Here is a 23,219-nt window from a genome sequence, read left to right as displayed (position 1 = left end):
ATAGTTGGCTTACAATCGCCACTTCACACAATACATGAATAAAGCATTACAACATCCAAATGCAATCAAGGTCCGACTACGGAACCAAAATAAAGAAGAACCCCAAATGCGACAAAGGTCCCCGATCGACCCCAACTGGGCTCCACTACTGAACAACTAGACGAAACAACACGAGGACAAGATCTTCATCGAGCTCCTCCTTGAGCTTGGTTGCGTCATCTGCACGGTCTCATCAGCACCTGCAAGCTGGTTTTGGAAGTATCTGTGAGTCACGGGGACTTAGCAATCTCGCACCCTCGCGATCAAGACTATTTAAGCTTATGGGTAAGGTAAAGGTATGATGTGGAGCTGCAACAAGCGACTAGCATATATGGTGGCTAACATACGCAAATGAGAGCGAGAAGAGAAGGCAAAGCATGGTCGATAAAAGTATGATCAAGAAGTGATCCTAAAACAACCTACGTCAAGCATAACTCCAACACTGTGTTCACTTCCCGGACTCCGCCAGAAAGAGACCATCACGGTAACACACGTTGTTCATTCATTTTAATTAAGGTCAAATTCAGGTTTTCTACAACCGGACGTTAACAAATTCCCATCTGCCCATAACCGCGGGCACGGCTTTCGAAAGTTCAAATCCCTGCAGGGGTGTCCCAACTTAGCCCATGACAAGCTCTCACGGTCAACGAAGGAATAGACCTCCTCCCGAGACATTCCGATCAGACTCGGCATCCCGGTTCTACAAGACATCCTCGACAATGGTAAAACAAGTCCAGCAAAGCCGCCCGATGCGCCGACATCCTGATAGGAGCTGCACATATCTCGTTCTCAGGGAAACACCTGATAGGTCAAGCTACGAGTAAAACTAGCCCTCAAGTTTCCCCGAGGTGGCCCCGCCGGCTGCCCATTTCGGACCAACACTTAGACAAGCACTAGCCCGGGGGGGTTAAAATAAAGATGACCCTCGGGATGCGCGACTCCCAAGGGGAAAAGGCTAGGTGGCGAATGGTAAAACCAAGGTTGGGCCTTGCTGGAGGAGTTTTATTCAAAGCGAACTATCAAGGGGTTCCCATTATAACCCAACAGCGTAAGGAACGCAAAATCCGGGAACATAACACCGATATGACGGAAACTAGGGCGGCAAGAGTGGAACAAAACACTAGGCATAAGGCCGAGCCTTCCACCCTTTACCAAGTATATAGATGCATTAATTAAATAAGATATATAGTGATATTCCAATCCAGTAAACATGTTCCAACAAGGAACAACATCTCCATGTTCCAACAAGGAACAAACTTCAATCTTCACCTGCAACTAACAATGCTATAAGAGGGGCTGAGCAAAGTGGTAACATAGCCAAACAACGGTTTGCTAGGACAAGGTGGGTTAGAGGCTTGGTTCAACAATATGGGAGGCATGAAAAGCAAGTGGTAGGTATCGCAGCATAGGCATAGCAAAAGAGCGAGCAACTAAGCAAGCGAAGATAGAAGTGATTTCGAGGGTATGGTCATCTTGCCTGAAATCCCGCAAGGAAGAAGTACGAGTCCATGAAGAAGACAAAAGGACGTAGACGAACGGGTCCTCAGAAACGCGACGTTACCGGAACCAACCCGAAGAAGCAAACACCGGAAAGAAGCACACAACATAGTAAACAACCAACACATGAACATGGTATGATATGCGGGATGCAGTGCGGGATGCATATGCAAGATTTGTCAAGGAACGAATGAACCTGGCCTCAACTTGGAAATCCAAGTGTGCCACTGGAAAGATGAGATGAAATCGCTTGAAAACGATATAAAGAACGCCGGAATCGGAGTTACGGTTTGAAAATGGCAAGCAATTCAAATATGACACCGGTCTGCGATATATAGCAAGTAGCCATCTAAATGCAACAAGATGAACATGCTACAGCACTCAAACATGGCAACAAAATACATGGCAGGGATCCACTCATGAAGCTTAACAAAAGATGAACACTGAGCTACGGCCAAATCATCCATTAACATGTTCAAACAAGCATGGCAAAAATGCATTTGGTAAACAGATCTCAGACTTGGTGAAATTAACACTTGTCTGGAATTTCAGATCAGATAGCACTCTTTGGAGCATGAAAACTAGATGCTACAGGAACTGAACATGTCAAAGTAAAGCATGGTATGGATCTACTCAAAGAGCTTAACAAAAGTCCCTTATTAACCTTGAGCCAAAAGGGATCAGAAAATACAATTGCAAGCATGTGAACATGGCAAAAACATAATCAGATCACAGACTTAGTGAAAACTGGAGCATGCTGAAAACAGATATCAAGTAGGCATGTTTACGAGCTCGATGCACTCACTACGGGGCAAGTCATGACCAACTAAGCATACATCCATCAAGAATACACAAAATGCAAGCTATACATGGCAAGAACAATAGCATAGCATGCACGGATCAACTACAACATCACCGGCAAGATCGCTAACAAGTAGACAATCTGCCCAGATTCACGAAATAGCAAAAGTAGAGCTCGATTGACTCAAGCTAGGGTGCTCCATAATTGCAAACAAAGACATGGATGGATAGAGCACTACAAGATTAACAAAACATCCTTACTGATCATCCTCAAAAGAGGCACGGATCACTAGGAAACAACATGAACATATGGCATAATGAGATAAACAGATCAACAACTTAGTGGAAATGCTAAGTCCCTGAAATCAGCATTACCAAGTGCCTCACTTGGCAAGCTTCTGCTAGTCACCACACACATCACAAAAATACATGGGTTGCACCTCTGGAAATATGGAAAAACCCTTAACAAAACATATGAAGAGCACCAGGGCATATCATGGACACAATAATCATGGCAAAAATGACAAATATCTAAATGGAGCAGCAGATCCGACAAATATCTCAAGTAGCCATCTTCTAACAGCATTTCGGGCATCAAGATGAACTCAAATGAAAATGATGCAATGGAATGAAATGATGTACTCTCTAAGATGAACATTTAGATATGCTATATGCATGATATCGGAGCTATGGATGCCAAGTTACGATGCGATGAACATGTGCATATGAATCTGGGAATTTCGGGGACTTAGTGAAAAAAACAGGACTGAAAGGTGAGCGTTGGATAACTATTCATTGCACGGGCGGGGAATAGGAGGGGCTCACCCATGGGCTTCGGCCCACGAGGGGGGGAGAGGCAGGACGAGGCTGGGCCGGTGGAGATGGGCCTAGACGAGGTCGGGCCCAGGGGCGACGCTCCACTCGTCGTCTCCTTCCTCCCGACTGCACGAGGCAGGAGGCCATGGTGGTCAACGACGGCCGGGGAAGGTCTCCGGTGAGGCGGGCACGGTAGGGATTGGCGGGAATGGACGGATCCAGAGGAGAGGGTGCCGGATCCGTCCTCGGAGGAGCTCCAAACGGCGTCGGGAGCGGATCGGGGCGGCGGCGCACTTCCTGTCGAAGTACAGAGAGAGATGAGGAGAGATCGAGAGAGAGAAAAAAAAGCCAGAGACAGGGCAACGGGGAGGCGCGAGCTCACCTGGATGGCGGCGCTCCGGCGCGGTGCTCGTCAACGGTGGCGAGGCAGCAGGGTTCGAGGGGCAGCGCGGTGGAGGCGCTGGTGAGGTCGGGCGGCGGAGCGCGGGCCCGGCGCGGCCTGATTCGTCCCCTGGGCGGGCCGGATCTGGGCCCCGGCGGTGGCGGCGAAGTGGGGCTCTACGTGGTGACGTGGCGGGCTGTGATTGGCTGAGGAGGGCGGCGCGGACATGTCCGGCCTGGCAGACTTTGTCCGGCGGCGCGAGGAGGGAGATGGCTAGGGTTTTATCCGCGAATTTCGGGAGGGGAGCATATATTTATAGGTAGAGGGAGCTAGGAGAGTCCAAATGAGGTGTGGTTTTCGGCCACGCGATCGTGATCGAACGACCGAGATGATGGAGGAGGTTTAGGTGGGTTTTGGGCCAAATTGGTGGGGTGTTGGGCTGCAACACACACGAGGCCTTTTCGGTCCCTCGGTTAACCGTTGGAGTATCAAACGAAGTCCAAATGATACGAAACTTAACAGGCGGTCTACCGGTAGTAAACCAAGGCCTCTTGGCAAGTCTCGGTCCAATCCGGAAATGTTTAATCCCCACACACGAAAGAAGGGTAGAAATGACCACCGGAGGAGAACGAAGCGCCGGAATGCAAAACGGACAACGGGGAAAATGCTCGGATGCATGAGACGAACACGTATGCAAATGAAATGCACATGATGACATGATATGCAATGCATGACACGCAAGCAATGACAAGGAACAACAGCGAATAACTGGAGGACACCTAACACATCAGTCTCGGGGCGTTACAACACTCCACCACTACGAGAGGATCTCGTCCCGAGATCTAGAATGGCACCGGAGGGAAAAACGGAAGAGAAAAGAGAAGAGGTAAAACTAAGTTGCTCCTTTGACAAACGAGTGAAACCAAAGAACCTTGAAAAGGTTAAGCCATATCGAGAAAAAGAATAACGGAGATGACAAATTTGAAAACACTCCGTTAGAAAAGAGGGACAAGGAACATTGCAAAAAACCTTGAGGTTGAAGGGCAAGATGTATATTGAAACCACTCTGGTTAAAACAAGATAGAGAAGGATTAAGAATGATATAATTTGAGCAGCACTCCGTCTGAGAAGGGAGGCAAAACTTGGCAGAATGGGAAAAAATTGAAAAGCAGGCATGACAGCCCGGTTAAAAGGATAAGGACGAAAAGAACACGATCCTGACAAAACAAGAAGATGGGTTACAGAGAGCAACATCACAATGCCTCCGGAACAAAAGAATAGAATAAAGATAATTGATACAAACGAATGTAGAAGACAATGCCAACTTCTGCTACAAAAGAGCTTGAAAAGGCATCTTTAGGAGAAGGGTTGAACGGAGTTGTTGGAAAACCAACCACGAAAAATGATAAACTTGATATGGTCTTATGGAATACATCTCAACTTATGAGGTGACAACCTGCCACTAACAAAATCAAAGATTGGATTGATATCAACAAGGAGACGAGAAACTTATTCACCGGGAGGATAGATGAAGAACTTGGGTCATTTATGAGCACCATGGATATCAGCAATCCTCACGGAAGGCTTTAGATGAAATGTAACCCAAGATAATTTCAATGAATAGGTTGATGGATTTAAAATATCCCAATCTTTGCAACATGTGAATCATGAAAACATGAACTCAAATTATCAAGAATGACATAATACCACCTCCAATGATACGGTAGATAGAAATGCACTCCGGATAGCAAGATGAAGAAAACTTGAGCTCCTCTGAAAAGAATGTTGATGAACACTTCAAGAAGGAATTAAATTCTTAATGAACCATCATGTAGAACCTTCATGAAGAACTCCGTTAAACAAAAGAATGATCAAACGGAAAGAAAGAGAAGTTGAAAACACAAGGCGAATCCTTGTACCGATTTAGATGAAACTCCGTGGTAAAAAAATTGTAAAGGTTGGAACTCCGGGAAAAAGAGAAGATGAGACAAATGAAACTGAGAATAAGATATGATGAACCACTCCGGAAAAAGGAATTAATCATTTGGATGGAACAAGAATAAGAATTATGTTATGCGTATCCTTCACCAATTCAAATTGATGACAAGCCATGGAATTGGCATACTACTTATTCTCGTAGAAAGAATTAAGATAGATATAGAATCGACTTGGAAAAGGTCTTCAACGAACCACCGGTAGGATTGAAAACAACGAATAAATTGATATGATAACGAAAGAAGAGGAATCTTGCACGAACCACCGTAAGAATTAAAATGACCGAAGGAAATATAAGGACAACACCGGGACGAATTAGCAAATGAAAGAAGATGCTTGAGAGAATTTAGAGACAAGAGAACAAAGGGATCAAGAACTGATTAGATGATCACTTGGACGATGCACCGGTAAGATTTAGAGAAAGAGAGCTGAAAGGCGAGAATGAACAAATCTTAGATGATGGACTCCGGATAACAACTGAGAAGACTCTTGAATTGCTCCGGATAGGTGAAAAGAATTCTGACAATCGAAAACAATTAAGAGAGGATGGCAACAATCTTGAATGAAGAATCTTTGAGAGAACGGATAAGATTGAAGAGAAACTCTTCTTCGGTCTTCAAGTGTTGAGAATGACAAAGAGAAACACCACCATGAATTGTTTAAACACTCTAGAAGAATCAAAACGAAGAGGTTGAGCCAACGATGAAAGAATCTAACTGATCTTGGAGAAAGGCATTTGACTGATGATAAATCATTTTTACGTCAAACTTTAAAAGATTTGAGAATAGCTCCGATAAAATTAGAAGAGTCAGGTAAGATCCTGGAAAAAGACCTGTGGGTTAGGGCCCACTCAAAAGAAACACCGTTGAAATGATTTAAAAGAGAGGTTGCACCGGTTGAATTAAATGACTTGAATGAGATAACATCCTCGAAAGATCTTGAAAGAATCTTGAATGACAAGACGAGCCTTTTGAGAAAATTTGAGCATGCCGGAATAAATGAATAGCGAGAAGTGAATTATTATGAGGTGCACCGGCACGAGAAAAGCATTAGAGACGAGGGAAAAGGGATATGATCCACAAAGTTTGAATTGAATCCACCGGAGAAGAAAAGGAGTGAAGAGTGACGAACTTGAAGCTCCGTTAGAATCTTCATGAGAATCACCGGATAAGAATATTGACAGGAAAGGATGGAGAGACTTCACAAGAATGAAAGATACTTGATTAAGACATCTGAGTCCTTAAAGAAACAAAGGGAGGGAGGGTGGGAAAAACAAAGACAACTTGGAGACGGATGAAATAAACAACGTTGAGAAGAAACTGATACTTGATCTTGCGGATGTTGAAATGATCGGACACACTTGAAGAGAAGCACACTGGTTGAAAAAGAGGATTGACATGACAATATCGATTATCATGAAGGATTGGTATTCACATCGGAGTATGAGAACACCATTTAGGAAAGTTATGGAATCAACACTTGACTTCGAAGCAACTCGAATACCACAACTCAAAACAAAAACAAAGGGTTGGCTTGCGGAATAAGCCGGAACAAACATATGATAGAGATTTCGTCCGAAGTTTTCGTGGTGGGGCCTACACGGGCTCGATCGTACAACACCATCATGTACAAGGCAGTGCACATGACATATGAAGCGTCCCCGAGTCGGCATAGCCAAGGACTCTTTAAGACACAGTGAGACCACTGTAAAACCAACCGTGGATAGGCGGACCACTAGACGTCGAACCCCAATTTCATATCATACATCTGTCGAAAAGATATCCTAAGAGCTACTTGAATTCCCACCTATGAAACTCCCGAACCTTTCCGGTTATGCAATCAGGTGTTGGGGATACAGGGGAAGCATAATATCTCACCCAAAACTAGCAAATTCTACATCTAGCTGTATCCATCCTTCAACACATAACCAAGAAACCTTCGGAAATCGTCTACCTCAACCTTCGAAAAGCATCCGTTATACAAGTTATGGAAATACTCCCGAACTCCCGCCCCAGTACTGGGTGGCGTCGAGGTTATCTCACCAACGAACTGCATAAAAGAGATTTTCGATGTTGGCGTACTAATCTCAGGTATTCCAGAACTGCAACGATAAAATTATGATGACAACACATCAGAGCTCAACTCCCCGGGACACTTCCACAAAACCCCTGACAGGAGGCACCAAGACAATGTTCTCATCATAAAACCATCGGAACGATTCCAAGATACCTGCGTGATCCTAAATTTTTTTTAGTGAAATTTGAGAAGAGAATAGTCAAAACTTTACGTCAGGATGCCTTACCAGAGCGATGAGGAGACTGGGAAGTAAAAAGAATTCCTAAATTCTCCGATATATAATTCCTAAATGACTCAAAACATTTTTTGTAGACACAACTCGGCCGCTAAAAATAATCAAGCAATGGGGCTCCTAAGGTCGGGGAAGGCTCTGATACCAACTTCTAATGCCCTTGATGCGGCTATATCTCCCACGTGTCGAAGCACGACTTAGAGGCATAACCGCATTGAAAGCAATGTCGCAAGTGAGGTAATCTTCACACAACCCATGTAATACATAAGGGAAAGAGATACATAGTTGGCTTACAATCGCCACTTCACACAATACATGAATAAAGCATTACAACATCCAAATGCAATCAAGGTCTGACTATGGAACCAAAATAAAGAAGAACCCCAAATGCGACAAAGGTCCCCGATCGACCCCAACTGGGCTCCACTACTGAACAACTAGACGAAACAACACGAGGACAAGATCTTCATCGAGCTCCTCCTTGAGCTTGGTTGCGTCATCTGCACGGTCTCATCGGCACCTGCAAGCGAGTTTTGGAAGTATCTGTGAGTCACGGGGACTCAGCAATCTCGCACCCTCGCGATCAAGACTATTTAAGCTTATGGGTAAGGTAAAGGTATGATGTGGAGCTGCAGCAAGCGACTAGCATATATGGTGGCTAACACACGCAAATGAGAGCGAGAAGAGAAGGCAAAGCACGGTCAATAAAAGTATGATCAAGAAGTGATCCTAAAACAACCTACGTCAAGCATAACTCCAACACCGTGTTCACTTCCCGGACTCCGCCGGAAAGAGACCATCACGGTAACACACGCTGTTGATTCATTTTAATTAAGGTCAAATTCAGGTTTTCTACAACCGGACGTTAACAAATTCCCATCTGCCCATAACCGCGGGCATGGCTTTCGAAAGTTCAAATCCCTGCAGGGGTGTCCCAACTTAGCCCATGACAAGCTCTCACGGTCAACGAAGGAATAGAGCTCCCCCCGAGACATTCCGATCAGACTCTGCATCCCGGTTCTACAAGACATCCTCAACAATGGTAAAACAAGTCCAGCAAAGCCGCCCGATGCACCGACATCCTGATGGGAGCTGCACATATCTCGTTCTCAGGGCAACACCAGATAGGTCAAGCTACGAGCAAAACAAGCCCTCAAGTTTCCCCGAGGTGGCCCCGCTGGCTGCCCATTTCGGACCAACACTTAGACAAGCACTGGCCCGGGGGGGTTAAAATAAAGATGACCCTCGGGATGCGCGACTCCCAAGGGGAAAAGGCTAGGTGGTGAATGGTAAAACCAAGGTTGGGCCTTGCTGGAGGAGTTTTATTCAAAGCAAACTGTCAAGGGGTTCCCATTATAACCCAACCGCGTAAGGAACGCAAAATCCGGGAACATAACACCGATATGACGGAAACTAGGGCGGCAAGAGTGGAACAAAACACCAGGCATAAGGCCGAGCCTTCCACCATTTACCAAGTATGTAGATGCATTAATTAAATAAGATATATAGTGATATTCCAATCCAGTAAACATGTTCCAACAAGGAACAACATCTCCATGTTCCAACAAGGAACAAACTTCAATCTTCACCTGCAACTAACAACGCTATAAGAGGGGCTGATCAAAGCAGTAACATAGCCAAACAACGGTTTGCTAGGACAAGGTGGGTTAGAGGCTTGGTTCAACAATATGGGAGGCATGAAAAGCAAGTGGTAGGTATCGCAGCATAGGCATAGCAAAAGAGCGAGCAACTAAGCAAGCGAATATAGAAGTGATTTCGAGGGTATGGTCATCTTGCCTGAAATCCCGCAAGGAAGAAGTACGAGTCCATGAAGAAGACAAACGGACGTAGAAGAACGGGTCCTCAGAAACACGACGTTACCGGAACCAACCCGAAGAAGCAAACACCGGAAAGAAGCACACAACATAGTAAACAACCAACACATGAACATGGTATGATATGCGGGATGCGGTGCGGGATGCATATGCAAGATTTGTCAAGGAACGAATGAACCTGGCCTCAACTTGGAAATCCAAGTGTGCCACTGGAAAGATGAGATGAAATCGCTTGAAAACTATATAAAGAACGCCGGAATCGGAGTTACGGTTTGAAAATGGCAAGCAATTCAAATATGACACCGGTCTGCGATATACAGCAAGTAGCCATCTAAATGCAACAAGATGAACATGCTACAACACTCAAACATGGCAACAAAATACATGGCAGGGATCCACTCATGAAGCTTAACAAAAGATGAACACTGAGCTACGGCCAAATCATCCATTAACATGTTCAAACAAGCATGTCAAAAATGCATTTGGTAAACAGATCTCAGACTTAGTGAAATTAACACTTGTCTGGAATTTCAGATCAGATAGCACTCTTTGGAGCATGAAAACTAGATGCTACAGGAACTGAACATGGCAAAGTAAAGCATGGTATGGAGCTACTCAAAGAGCTTAACAAAAGTCCCTTAGTGACCTTGAGCCAAAAGGGATCAGAAAATACAATTGCAAGCATGTGAACATGGCAAAAACATAATCAGATCACAGACTTAGTGAAAACTGGAGCATGCTGAAAACAGATATCAAGTAGGCATGTTTACGAGCTCGATGCACTCACTACGGGGCAAGTCATGACCAACTAAGAATACATCCATCAAGAATACACAAAATGCAAGCTAGACATGGCAAGGACAATATCATAGCATGCACGGATCAACTACAACATTATCGGCAAGATCGCTAACAAGTAGACAATCTGCCCAGATTCACGAAATAGCAAAAGTAGAGCTCGATTGACTCAAGCTAGGGTGCTCCATAATTGCAAACAAAGACATGGATGGATAGAGCACTATAATATTAACAAAGCATCCTCACTGATCATCCTCAAAAGAGGCACGGATCACTAGGAAACAACATGAACATATGGCATAATGAGATAAACAGATCAACAACTTAGTGGAAATGCTAAGTCCCTGAAATCAGCATTACCAAGTGCCTCACTTGGCAAGCTTGTGCTAGTCACCACGCACATCACAAAAATACATGGGTTGCACCTCTGGAAATATGGCAAAACCCTTAACAAAACATATGAAGAGCACCAGGGCATATCATGCACACAATAATCATGGCAAAAATGACAAATATCTAAATGGAGTAGCAGATCTGACAAATATCTCAAGTAGCCCTCTTCTAACAGCATTTCGGGCATCAAGATGAACTCAAATGAAAATGATGCAATGGAAGGAAATGATGTACTCTTCGAGATGAACATTTTGATATGCTATATGCATGAATCAGAGCTATGGATGCAAAGTTACGATGCGATGAACATGTGCATATGAATCTGGGAATTTCGGGGACTTGGTGAAAAAAATAGGACTGAAAGGTGAGCGTTGCATAACTATTCATTGCACGGGCGGGGAATAGGAGGGGCTCACCCATGGGCTTCAGCCCACGAGGGGGGGAGAGGCAGGACGAGGCTGGGCCGGTGGAGATGGGCCTGGACGAGGTCGGGCCCAGGGGCGACGCTCCCCTCGTCGTCTCCATCCTCCCGACTGCACGAGGCAGGAGGCCATGGCGGTCAATGGCGGACGAGGAAGGTCTCCGGTGATGCGGGCACGGTAGGGATCAGCGGGAATGGACGGATCCAGAGGAGAGGGTGCCGGATCCGTCCTCGGAGGAGCTCCAAACAGCGTCGGGAGCGGATCGGGGCGGCGGCGCGCTTCCTGTCGAAGTACAGAGAGAGAGATGAGGAGAGATCGAGAGAGAGAGAGAGAGAGAGAGAGAGAGAGAGAGAGAGAAAGCCAGAGACAGGGCAACGGGGAGGCGCGAGCTCACCGGGACAGCGGCGCTCCGGCGCGGTGCTCGTCGACGGTGGCGAGGTAGCAGGGTTTGAGGGGCAGCGTGGTGGAGGCGCTGGTGAGGTCGGGCGGCGGGGCGCGGGCCCGACGCGGCCTGATTCGTCCCCAGGGCGGGCCGGATCTGGGCCCCGGTGGCGGCGGCGAAGTGGGGCTCTGCATGGTGACGTGGCGGGCTGTGATTGGCTGAGGAGGGCGGCGCGGACATGTCCGGCCTGGCGGACTTTGTCCGGCGGCGCGAGGAGGGAGATGGCTAGGGTTTTATCCGCGAATTTCGGGAGGGGAGCATATATTTATAGGTAGAGGGAGCTAGGAGAGTCCAAATGAGGTGCGGTTTTCGGCCACGCGATCGTGATCGAACGACCGAGATGATGGAGGAGGTTTAGGTGGGTTTTGGGCCAAATTGGTGGGGTGTTGGACTGCAACACACACGAGGCCTTTTCGGTCCCTCGGTTAACCGTTGGAGTATCAAACGAAGTCCAAATGATACGAAACTTGACAGGCGGTCTACCGGTAGTAAACCAAGGCCGCTTGGCAAGTCTCAGTCCAATCCGGAAATGTTTAATCCCCACACATGAAAGAAGGGTAGAAATGACCACCGGAGGAGAACGAAGCGCTGGAATGCAAAACGGACAACGGGGAAAATGCTCGGATGCATGAGACGAACACGTATGCAAATGAAATGCACATGATGACATGATATGCAATGCATGACATGCAAGCAATGACAAGGCAACAACAGCGAATAACTGGAGGACACCTGACACATCAGTCTCGGGGCGTTACACCTATCCCCGACGGTGTCTGGGTCGTGTGGGAAGGACCCCCCTATCGCCCACACTCACTTTGTGACGGTTCCAAATGCCGTCGCGGAAAGGGGTTAAAAATCGTTTGTTTAGTACCAACATGCACCAGTGAATGCTTTTTGGAGTAATTCTAATGCATGTTCTCTCAAAATTTACAAGGTACACACCAAGAGGGAGAATTCCGGCAGCTGGAAATCTAGACCTGAAAAAGCTACATCAGGCTACCTATTCTGCACAACTCCAAATGAGCTGAAACTTCACAGGGATTTTTTATGGAATATATAAGAAATACTGGAGCAAATAACTACCAGAGGGGGGCCACCAGGTGGGCACAACCGACCTGGGCGTCCTAGGGCCCCCTGGAGCGCCCTAGGGGTTGTGGCCTCCTCGGCCCACCTTCGGTGCCCATCTTCTGGTATATAAGTCATTTTAGACTGGAAAAAATAAGAGGAGGACTTTCGGGATGATGCATTGCTGCCTCGAGGCGGAACTTGGGCAGGAGCACTTTTGCCCTCCGACGGAGCGATTCTGCCGGGGGAACTTCCCTCCCGGAGGGGGAAATCATCGTCATCTTCATCACCAACAACTCTCCCATCTTTGGGAGGGCAATCTCCATCAACTTCTCCAACAGCACCATCTCGTCTCAAACCCTAGTTCATCTCTTGTGTTCAATCTTGTTAGCAGAACTATAGACTGGTGCTTGTGGGTTACTAGTAGTGTTGATTACATTTTGTAGTTGATTACTATATGGTTTGTTTGGTGGAAGATTATATGTTCATATCAAATATGCTATTTAATACTCCTCCGATCATGAGCAAGTTTATCATTTGTGAGTAATTACTTTTGTTCTTGAGGTCACGGGAGAAATCATGTTGCAAGTAATCATGTGAACTTGATATGTGTTCAATATTTTGATAGTATATATGTTGTGATTCCCATAGTGGTGTCATGTGAACGTCGACTACATGACACTTCACCATAATTGGGCCTACGGGAATGCATTGTGGAGTAGCAATTATATGGTGGGTCGCGAGGGTGATAGAAACTTAAACCCCAGTTTATGCGCTATTCCGTAAGGGGCCGATTGTATCCCAAAGTTCAATGCCATGGTTAGAGTTTATTCTTAATACTTTTCTCGTAGTTGCGGATGCTTGTGGGAGGGTTAATCATAAGTAGGAGGTTTGTTCAAGTAAGAACATCACCTAAGCACCGGTCCACCCACATATCAAATTATCAAAGTAGCAAACACAAATCGAACCAACATGATGAAAGTGACTACATGAAATTCCCATGTACCCTCAAGAACGCTTTGCTTATCATAAGCGACCATTTTGGCCTGTCCTTTTCCACAATAGGATTGGGATACCTTGCTGCACTTTTGTCACTACTATTGTCACTTGCTCGTTACAAATTATCTTGCTATCAAACTACTCAGCTACTTACAATTTCAGCACTTGCAGACATTACCTTATTGAAAACTACTTGTCATTTCCTTCCACTCCTCATTGGGTTTGACACTCTTACTTAGTGAAAAGAGCTACAATTGATCCCCTATACTTGTGGGTCATCACCAGCTCATTCAACATACTGACCTACACGCTGCAATGTTTCATGTCGCGGATTATATATGATGAGTAAGTGATACGATGTAGGGTTCCGATGTCTACACCCAACTTTTCTGTTGGTGTTGATGGGACTCCACAATCTTCGTTCGTATTTCTGTTTTGTGGGCTATAAGGTAATAGTATTTACATTACTTTATAACATGTGATGTTGTGTTATTTCATCGAGTACTATGTGTGCTAGCTACTAATCTAGGGATAACACAGTAAGCATATGAGTCTCCTATCCATTCGGGTTGGGTCACTATAGACGAAGGCGGTCGCCTAAAAGATCAACTTAGTGACACGGCAAGCCTACCACCTTAAACAGAAGGGCAAGCCGGTGGCGCTGCTCAAAAAGAAGGGCGGCGTGGGCTACCGATGTGATTTTGGACGTGTAGGGGGCGGGCGTGGTGCAAGGACGGGCAGTGCCAGGGATGCGGGGCGCCACCTGCGCTATCCATGTAGATGCTGTCCTGGCCAGAGCAATACAAGTCTCCCCTAGGTATTCAGCAGGTAGTGTCCGGCATCCACCGCCGGCCACGTGCCTTATTGCGCTGACGTCAACACTATGTCACTCCTTTCTTCGAAACTACATCGCTACAACTTGTCCAGTCACAGACACCATGCGTGGAGCAGCTTGGTGTCTACTCTCTGTTCACCATTATGTCTCAACCAGGCAATCCAGCCTACGAGGACGCGGACAGGGAGATGATGGAGATGATCCATGACAAAGGGCGCGGGGGCTGCGCCGAGGATGGGCACACATGTGACTGGAACCGGAGGTGCACGCCCAACAGTCAGAAGCTTACACACAGTCCTGCACATACACCCAACCAGGCATGAAGCCATGCACATACACCAGCCAGCCAGATTCATACACATGTTAGCAGGAGCAGGATGGCGACCTTCGTCCGGATAAATTTGCAGACAATCCAAAGAAGAAGGTGAAGGAAATATGCCCTAGAGGCAATAATAAAGTTGTTATTTTATATTTCCTTCTGTCATGATAAATGTTTATTATTCATGCTAGAATTGTATTAACCGGAAACTTGATACATGTGTGGATACATAGACAAAACACCGTGTCCCTAGTAAGCCTCAACTAGACTAGCTCGTTAATCAAATATGGTTAAGTTTCCTAACCATAGACATGTGTTGTCATTTTATGAACGGGATCACATCATTAGGAAAATGATGTGACGGACAAGACCCATTTGTTAGCTTAGCATATTGATCATTCAGTTTTATTGCTATTGCTTTCTTCATGTCAAATACATATTCCTCCGACTATGAGATTATTCAACTCCCAAATACCGGAGGAATACCTTGTGTGCTATCAAACGTCACAACGTAACTGGGTGATTATAAAGATGCTCTACAGGTATCTCCGAAGGTGTTTGTTGGGTTGGCATAGATCAAGATTAGGATTTGTCACTCCGAGTATCGGAGAGGTATCTCGGGGCCCTCTCGATAATGCACATCATAAAAAGCCTTGCAAGCAATGTGATTAATGAGTTAGTTGCAGGACGATGTATTACGGGACGAGTAAAGAGACTTGCCGGTAACGAGATTGAACTAGGTATGAAGATACCAACAATCGAATCTCGGGCAAGTAACATACCAATCACAAAGGGAATAACGTATGTTGTCATTACAATTCGACCGATAAAGATCTTCGTAGAATATGTAGGAACCAATATGAGCATCCAGGTTCCGCTATTTTTTATTGACCGGAGAGGCGTCTCGATCATGTCTACATAGTTCTCAAACCCGTAGGGTCCGCACGCTTAACGTTCAATGATGATTTTGTATTATATAAGTTATGTGATTTGGTGACTGAATGCTGGTCGGAGTCCTGGATGAGATCACGGACATGACGAGGAGTCTTGAAATGGCCGAGAGGTAAAGACTGATATATAGGATGATAGTATTCGGACACGGAAGTGTTCAGGAGGGTACCGGGTACATATCGGGTCACCAGAAGGGGTTCCGGGCACCCCCGGCAAATATATGGACCAAATGGGACAAGAGGGGAAATGCAGCAGCCAGCAGGGGCTGCTGCGCCCCCCATATGGGCCGCACCAGAGGGAAAGGGAAAGAGGGGAAGAGAGAAGGATGGAGGGATTCGGCCTCCCCCTTCCTTCCCTCCTCCCTCCTCTTTCCTTCCCCCTCCGATGAATATGGTAAGGCAGGGGTGGTGGTGGTGGTGGGGCCGAATTGGATAAGGCCCCCAAGCAGGATTCCTCCTACTTGGGGCGCCCCTTGGCTGCTCCCTCTCCGTCCCACCTATATATATGTGGGGGGAGGCGCCTAGAAGACACAACAACATCTGTTAGCCGTGTGTGGCACCTCCCTCCATAGATTACACCCTCAGTCATATTCTCGTAGTGCTTAGGCAAAGCCCTGCGCGGATCAGTTCACCATCACCGTCACCACGATGTCGTGCTGACGGAACTCATCTACTTCCTCGACACTTTGTTGGATCAAGAGTTTGAGGGACTTCATCGAGCTAAACGTGTGTAGAACTCAGAGGTGTTGTGCGTTCAGTGCTTGATCAGTTGGAACAAGAAGAAGTTCGACTACATCAACCATGTTGTCAAACGCTTCTGCTTTTGGTCTACGAGGGTACATGGACACACTATCCCCCTCTCGTTTATATGCATCCCCTAGATAGATCTTGTGTGAGAGTAGGAATTTTTTTGAAATTGCATGCTACATTCCCCAAAAGTTGCATCCGAGCCAGGTCTATGCGTAGATGATATGCACGAGTAGAACACAAAGAGTTGTGGGGGTGATCATCATACTACTTACCACCAATGTCTTATTTTGATTCGGCGGTATTGTTGGATGAAGCGGCCCGGACCAACCTTACATGACCACGTTTATGAGACCGGTTCCACCGACCTACATGCAACTGGTTTTGCATAAACGTGGCTGGCGGGTGTCTATTTCTCCAACTTTAGTTTAATCGAATTTGACTGTGTCCATTCCTTGTTGAAGGTTAAAATAGCAAACTTGATAAATCACGGTTGTGGTTTTGATGCGTAGGTAAGAACGGTTATTGCTAGAAGCCCGTAGCAGCCACGTAAAACTTCCAACAACAAAGTAGAGGATGTCTAACTTGTTTTTGCAGGGCATGTTGTGATGTGATACGGTCAAGACATGATGTGATATACGTTATTGTATGAGATGATCATGTTTTGTCAAAGTCATCGGCAACTGGCAGGAGCCTTATGGTTGTCGCTTTATTGTATGAATTGCAAACGCCATGTAATTCCTTTGCTTTATCACTATGCGTTAGCGATAGTTGTAGAAGCAATAGTTGGCGAGACGACCATGACGCTACGATGGAGATCAAGGTGTTGAGTCGGTGATGATGGAGATGATCACAGTGCTTTAGAGATGGAGATCGAAGGCACAAGATGATGATGGCCATATCATGTCACATATTTTGATTGCATGTGATGCTTATCTTTTATGCATCTTATTTTGCTTAGTACGGTGGTAGCATTATAAGATGATACCTTACTAAACTTTCAATGTGTAAGTGCTCTCCCTGAGTATGCATCGTTGCGACAGTTTGTTGTGCTGAGACACCACGTGATGATCGGGTGTGATAGGCTCTACGTTCACATACAATGGGTGCAAGACAGTTTTGCACATGCGGAATACTCGAGTTAAACTTGACGAGCCTAGCATGTACAGACTGGATCCGTCAAAATGGATGGTCCAATACGTATGATCCGGTTTTTCTTCAGGTGCTTGCATTTCCGTCCAATCATTGATGAAATCAACAAGTGCCTGAGACTTAATCGCTGTCCGAGGCACATATTTCAAACCGTACGGCCCCAGCTCTATAGCCCACTTTGCAATCCGGCCAGTTGCTTCCCGGTTCTGGAGGATATCTCCCAAAGGAGCAGAACTGACCACCGTAATTGGGTGCCCTTGGAAGTATTGCTTAAGCTTCCGGCTTGCCATAAAAACTCCGTACACAAGCTTCTGCCAATGCGGATACCTTTGCTTGGACTCAATGAGTACCTTGCTGATATAATAGACCGGACGTTGAACCGGATGTTCCTTACCTGCCTCCTTTCGTTCCACCACAATAGCCACGCTGACCGCACGAGCATTAGCAGCAACATATAGCAGTAACGGCTACTTGTCAATGGGAGCGGCGAGCACAGGAGGATTGGCCAATTGCCGCTTTAAGTCCTCAAATGCTTCATCAACAGCAGAACTCCAGATGAACTGATCCGTCTTCTTCAACATCTGATACAAAGGGATCGCCTTCTCACCAAGGCGGCTGATAAACCGGCTTAACGCGGCAATCCGGCCTGCCAGGCGTTGAACATCATTGATACACTTCGGTTTAGCCAGGGAGGTGATGGCTGTGATCTTTTCCGGATTAGCCTCAATTCCCCTGTTGGACACCAGAAAACCCAATAACTTGCCCGCCGGTACACCAAAGACACACTTGTCCGGATTAAGCATCATCTTGTACGTCCTTAGGTTATCAAAGGTTTCCTTCAAATCATCAACTAGAGTCTCCTTCTCCCTGGATTTAACCACGATATCATCCACGTAAGCATGTACATTACGGCCAATCTACTTGTGAAGACAATTTTGTACACACCGTTGATAAGTTGCCTGGGCACTTTTGAGCCCAAATGGCATAGACACATAGCAGAAGGCTCCAAAGGGAGTTATGAATGCTGTCTTCTCCTGGTCCTTAACTGCCATTTTGATCTGATGATAGCCAGAATATGCATCCAAAAAACTTAAACGCTCACAACCCGCCATAGCATCAATGATTTGATCAATATGGGGGAGGGCAAAAGGATCTGCTGGGCAAGCTTTATTAAGATCTGTGTAATCCACACACATACGCCAGGTGCCGTTTTTCTTAAGGACTAGCACCAGATTGGCAAGCCACTCAGGGTGAAAAACTTCAACAATAAAACCAGCTGCTAAGAGCCTGGCTACCTCTTCTCCAATCGCCTTGCGTCTTTCTTCGTTAAACCGGCGGAGGAACTGTTTCACCGGTTTGTATTTAGGATTCACATTAAGTGTGTGCTCAGTGAGTTGCCTCGATACACCTGGCATGTCAGAGGGCTTCCATGCAAAAATGTCCCGATTCTCACGGATGAACTCGATGAGCGCGCTTTCCTATTTCGGATCCAAGTTGGCACTAATGCTGAACTGCTTGGACGAATCGCCAGGTACGAAGTCAACAAGCTTAGTTTCTGCTGCTGATTTGAACTTCAGGGCCGGATCATGCTCCGTAGTTGGCTTCTTCAACGGAGTCATGTCCGCCGGATCAACATTGTCTTTATAGTACTTCAACTCCTCGGTGGCACAACCCGACTCTGCATAAGCCGCATCTCCTTCCTCGCATTCCAAAGCAATTTTGCGGCTTCCGTGAACCGTTATTGTCCCCTTGTGACCCGACATCTTGAGCTACAAATACACATAACAGGGCCGAGCCATAAACTTGGCGTATGCCGGACGCCCAAACAGAGCATGATATGGACTTTGGATTTTCACCACTTCAAACGTTAATGTCTCCGACCTGGAATCATGATCATCCCCAAAGGCCACCTCAAGAGCTATCTTACCAACGGGATATGCTGATCTGCCAGGCACTACACCGTGGAATACTGTATTGGACGGTTTGAGATTCTTATCTGTAAGTCCCATACGACGGAAGGTCTCATAGTATAAGATGTTAATGCTGCTCCCTCCATCCATGAGCACCTTGGTGAACTTATAACCTCCCACCTGAGGCGCCACCACCAGAGCCAACTGACTCGGATTATTGACCTGGAGTGGGTGATCCTCTCTGCTCCATATGATTGGCTGTTCAGACCAACGTAGATAACAGGGTGTGGCCGGTTCAACAGAGTTGACTGCCCGCCTCTAAACCTTCTAGTCTCGCTTGTCCAAGCTAGTGGTAAAGACATGGTACTGCCCATTACTCAACTGCTTTGGGTTGCTTTGGTAACCTGACTGTTGCTGCTGTTGGTTGTAACCACCCTGGTTGTTCTGACTATTTTGACCATTATGTCCGCCCGGATTACCATTAAATCCTGAACCAGAACTTCCTCCACCGTAACTCGTCCCGGACCCTGAGCCACCGCCAGATCCGTGATCATACTGGAAATTATTAGAATTCTTGAACTCCTGCATAATAAAGCAATCCTTCCAAAGGTGGTTTGCTGGATCCTCCTTCGTCCCATGTCTTGGACAGGGCTGGCTTAGCAGATAGTTTAGGCGGTTTGGGTTGGGGTTGGGCGCTCCACTACGATTTTTTGGCCTACCCTTGCGCCGTTGGCTATTGTCCTGTACGTTGGTATTAGCCACAAAATCCATATTGCCATCCGCTTTACGCTTGCCTCCTCCGTCGTTGCCTACCTAGTGATGCTGCTGGCCTTTGGAGCTGCTGTTCTTCTTCCCCTTCCCTGTCTTGTCATATTTTACCAAAGCGGCCATGAGGGTCCCCATGTCGGTGTAATGACGCTTCATCTGTCCCAATTTCAACTTCAGGGGCCCAAACCAGCAGTTGCCTTCTAGGGTTAATACTGTGGTGTCAGCGTTGATGCGGTCTGAGGAGTGCAACACTTGTGAAACCCGGCGCACCCAATGAGTCGTTGACTCTCCTTCCTCCTGGACGCATGCAGCTAAGTCCACTATCGACATAGGCTGTTTATAGGTATCCTTGAAATTGTTGATAAACTGGGCTCGTAATTGGGCCCATGAACTGATAGAATTAGCGGGCAAGCTTTTTAACCAAGTACGGGCCGTTCCTTCAAGCATCATGGTGAAGTATTTCACACACGCCGTGTCATCCACATCAAGCATCTCCATGGCCATCTCATAGCTCTCTACCCATGTCTCGGGTGGTTGATCCGCCGTATAATTTGGTACCTTGCGTGGGCCTTTGAAATCCTTGGGCAAACGCACGTTGCGTAAAGCGGGGACAAGGCAAGGCAACCCCAAAGAACTAGAAGTAACACCAGTTCGATCGAAATGGTTGGACGAACCGGCGTGAGCTGTCGAGCCTGATGCTGTGCGGCTAACTCGGCCTCCCTACGCGCTCGGGCCCGGTTCACCACTTCCTGAGCGTCATCAGCACCACCCGTCGGGTTGTTACCATGGGGTGCTCCACGTCGTTCATTACTCGACACTGCTGGTTCATCCATATGTCTGCTATAGCTCCGGCTTGGACGGGGGGTCGAGTGGATTCGGTCGCGGCTGTACGAGTACGCCTCCTGTTGGGCCAAAGCTGTCCTCAGAAGTTCCTTGACCCGTCGCGTCTCTACTGCTTGCGGTGAGTCACCTTCAACCGGAATGGCCTCCAGTCGTGCAGCAGCGGCAACAAGATTGTCCATTGGGTTGGAGTAGTGACCCGAAGGTGTTAAAGCATCCCAAGGTATAACGGTGTTTTGACAAGGCGGGTCCATCTGACGGGGCTGAACCGGTGCACCGGTCCCAGGGGCTTCTGCCCGGTTCCCCTCCAGCGGATTACTGGCACTTGGTCCTAGAGTGTTGAAAAGGTCTCTGGCCTCGAAAACCGGAGGTAAGCGGGACCGGTGCTTCCTCCTCATGACTTCATGCGACGCGCTCTGATCCAACATAAGCCTATAGGCATGTGCGTCTAAAGCGGCCCGCTCTGCGGCCATCCTGGTGTCCTCAGCCGCCAGATCCGTTTTGGCCTGGGTGATTTGTTCCTTTACCTTTGCAATCTCCATGTTGTGAGCGTTCTGATCTGGCGGATTAACTTCTGTCATAAGCACGACCTACGCATCAAATAGTTCTGATAGAACCTGAGCCGGTGGGCGCACAGGGCCTACCGCCCCGGCAACTGTTGCCGCTGCTGAACTGGAGATTGTTGCCGTGGCTGTCGAAGAGTGAAGCGCTGCTTGTGTTCCGGTCATGAATATTCCAACCTGGTTAGGCAGATCAGAGGGGTCCGGAATACTGTCGCCATCGGAACAGCTCTCAATCCGGCCATCTTGTAGCTGATAAAGAGATTCGGTTTCTTCGGTCGAAGATTCGTCACCGGAATGAACGGCAGTCGCCCCGCGAAGCTCCGATCCATCTTCATAACTCCCTCCATGGATCATTCCAATGAAGGCACGCTTCATGTCCGGTTTAACCCGGGCGGATCGCGTACGCTGAGTCGTCTCGACGAGGCCGGTGCAGATGTCCGGCTCAGGGCTCGGTTCACTGATCTTGCCAATGAAAACGTGAATGCTATCAAAGGGGACCCGGTACCCGTACTCAATTGAGCCGGCCTCGGGGCCCCAGCTTGCGTCGTCGCTGTAGATTTTGCCGCGACGACTCTTAGTCATCCGGCCTACAGCATAGCCCTCGAGTCCTTCAAAGCGGCCCTCCAAGAACTGGAAACCATCATGCGATAGCCCCATGGTGGGCGCCAATTGTCGTGGTTTTGTCATGGCAGATGTCCTAAAGAAAGGACTTAGTTGTGGAGCCATCGCTACGGGCTAGCTTGAAGGGGTTAAAGCGGACACAAGGACGCAAGGGAGTTTATACTAGTTCGGCCCCTTCAATGAAGGTAAAAGCCTACGTCTAGTTGTGATGGAATTGATTGGGTGTTCGATGACTAGGGAGCAAATAAGCTTCACCTATGTCTCGAGTTGTTGTCTGTCCTTGAACCGCCGCCGGGTCATCCCTTATATACATGGGGATGCCCGTAGGTTTACAGAGCCCCGATACCGGCTCATAGATGTGTCCGGTTCGGTCTCCACTATTCCTAACTTATAACACAAGTTACATACTGACGCCGGTTTATAGCTATAGGCCTTAAACTGATTATCGGCCTTTAGCCCTCATCTGCCCTCGTGGGCTTTTATCACACTCAACTACTGATGAAGTTAACCCGGCTTGTCCTGGCCGGTTTACGCCCAGTAGTAATATCCCCAACAACTCCCGTGAAGAAGCCCAAAGCTAGACCTAAGCCTGAAACTGAGTGATTTAGCCGCAAAGGGAATGGTCACTGGAAGTGGAACTACTCCAAATACTTGGCGGATAAGAAGGATGGCAAAGTGAACAAAGGTATATTTGATATACATGTTATTGATGTGTACTT

Source organism: Triticum aestivum, chromosome 2A (genome assembly GCF_018294505.1).
Source record: "Triticum aestivum cultivar Chinese Spring chromosome 2A, IWGSC CS RefSeq v2.1, whole genome shotgun sequence".
NCBI classification, from domain to species: domain Eukaryota; kingdom Viridiplantae; phylum Streptophyta; class Magnoliopsida; order Poales; family Poaceae; genus Triticum; species Triticum aestivum.
The sequence above is the reverse complement of the archived record's forward strand: the minus strand, read 5'-3'. Positions refer to the sequence as shown.